Raw genomic sequence first — 2311 nt, 5'->3', positions numbered from 1 at the left:
AGCTCTTCTTAATATTTTGACACCAAAATCATGTCGATACACCTTACCGACTGCGAGTAAAGCCACCCACGCTTTAACTTGACAGACTGTAATTAAGAACTTAGGCTGTGGCATGATGCGCCCAGAGCCTGAGAATCTGAACGCTGAAGTTTGTTCAAAATTGTACGAATTTCGACCATTATTTTAATGTTTTTTTGCACATACGTACCTTTTTCAAAATTATTTCTTGAAAACGAATAGAGATCCCATATTTATATTTACAAATCTTTTAGAGTAGATTACAAGCAATCTATAAGAAATTTCAATTAAGGCCATGTGACGAAAGGGTCACGTGACCAAACCTGGTCTTCAATTTTTCTTTCCCAACTTAGGTCTAAACGAAATGAGGTATTGCTATGAAAATTTGGGAAAGGAAAGAGGAGGTAATAAAGTCCATGTCTCTGCTTTTTTCCGGTTGAAATTTTAAGAAAAAATTTTTTTGAAGATAATACCAGTGGAAGTTTTCTTTCCCAACTTACGTCCACACGGAATGAGATATCGTGTTAAAAATTTGGCACGATAAATAGAAGGCATGCAAGAATGTATCTCTGGCAGAAAGTAGACAACTTCGAAATTCTAGGGTCTGTGAGTAAAACAGAATGCATGATTACCGTCAGAAAAAGTTAAAAGTCAAACTTCTGCTGTAAAACCTAAATGTGTCCGTCGATAATCATTATTTTCATAAATAAACTTTTTTCTTCCTCCAACTCTTTGCAAGGCCACAAACGATCCTTTAATATTTATTAAAATTTCCCGAAAATATTTCCGCGTTATTTAAACTTTTATTTTTCAATATCGATAAAAAAATATTGATCTTAGGACTGACTTGATCAGCTGTTATACTCATCACATGGCCTTAAATCAAAAATGTATATTTTCTTAAATTCAGTTTAAAAATATCTTTTCATAAATAAAAAACGCATTTCAAATTGCATGTCATTATGAATGATTGAAAAATATATACATCTTGATATCATTAAAATCACCAAGGTTATAAAAGTTCAAAAGAAGAAGGAGCAAATTTTACAATTTTGAATATCTCCTACGTTTTTTGAATATTCAAAAATTATATACGTTTTTTAGCAGCTAAGACAACTTTTACTAGAATTGTTATTAAAATTTCTAACGATAGATGCAATTTTTCATATGAATTAAAAAATGTTATTTTCAATTCTTAAACTATTTTAAAGATAGATCAGTCCGATCGAGATCAACTAATATGTATAATAACGTATAATAAAAGGTATAAATACTGTCGTAGCGTAGAGTACATTATCTTTTAAAAATAATCAACTTTCAGACTCTACATTATTTTTTAACTGAATGTCGCTCATATTACTGAAAATTGCTAAACTACATATTCTTAAGAACAAACATTCTAATTGAGGTTAACACGAAGATATATCATGTCATAAAATACATAAAGTTTTTTTGTAAACGCAGCGAACCTTATTAATTTAAATAATCATCTTTCATATTGTAAATAATTTCTTCACAAGAATTTCGATACTTATCCAATTAGAAAGTGATATCGTTAAACGAATTAAACGATGTCTTCACGATAACGTAAAGACATCTTGAGGACATAGACATAGGACGTCGTAAAGTTGTCATAAATTTGTCGTAGCAATGTCGTAAAGACGTCGAAAAATGTTGTGCCCACTGGGTACCGTGCTCTCTTATCTAATTCAGATTCGGTATCAATGTAGTTGTCGTCGGCCATTGATCCTTTAATTACCTCTTTAGGGGCAGTATTATAGTTCCTTGAGGTATTCTGCACATTACCCAATACAGGCCGAAAACTTTGCGTTGCTTCAGAAGGATCTGGGGCATTTAGAGTATTCAGAGCTGCCTTGTGGGCTCCAGGAACTTCGTGTTTGGAATGCGAACTTGTGTCCTGGCCATCAAAATTGCCTTCAGGTTGAAACACCATTTTTTCGTAAGATGTCTGCATGGCGTTTTGTATCTGAAGTGGATTTCCCATTTCCATCCGAGGTTCATCCTTCTGTTCAACCCGAATTTCTTCCATGACTACGTTATCCAATTCGTTATTACATTTGCTGCCAATTTCTTTAAGATGTTCAGTAGTGTCCACATCTACTTCCACGTTTCCCAAAACTATTCTACCGTCTTTGTCCGGCTCTTTAATTGAAAATTAATATTATTTAAATTATAAAGTGAATACATTTTTTTTATTTAAAATAAAGAATAACTAATATTGTAAAATTTTGCAACAATGCAGGGTGTTCAGTGAAATGTTCGGGAATTAGTT

Source organism: Belonocnema kinseyi, chromosome 4, assembly GCF_010883055.1.
Source record: "Belonocnema kinseyi isolate 2016_QV_RU_SX_M_011 chromosome 4, B_treatae_v1, whole genome shotgun sequence".
Classification (NCBI taxonomy): Eukaryota; Metazoa; Arthropoda; class Insecta; order Hymenoptera; family Cynipidae; genus Belonocnema; species Belonocnema kinseyi.
The sequence above is the reverse complement of the archived record's forward strand: the minus strand, read 5'-3'. Positions refer to the sequence as shown.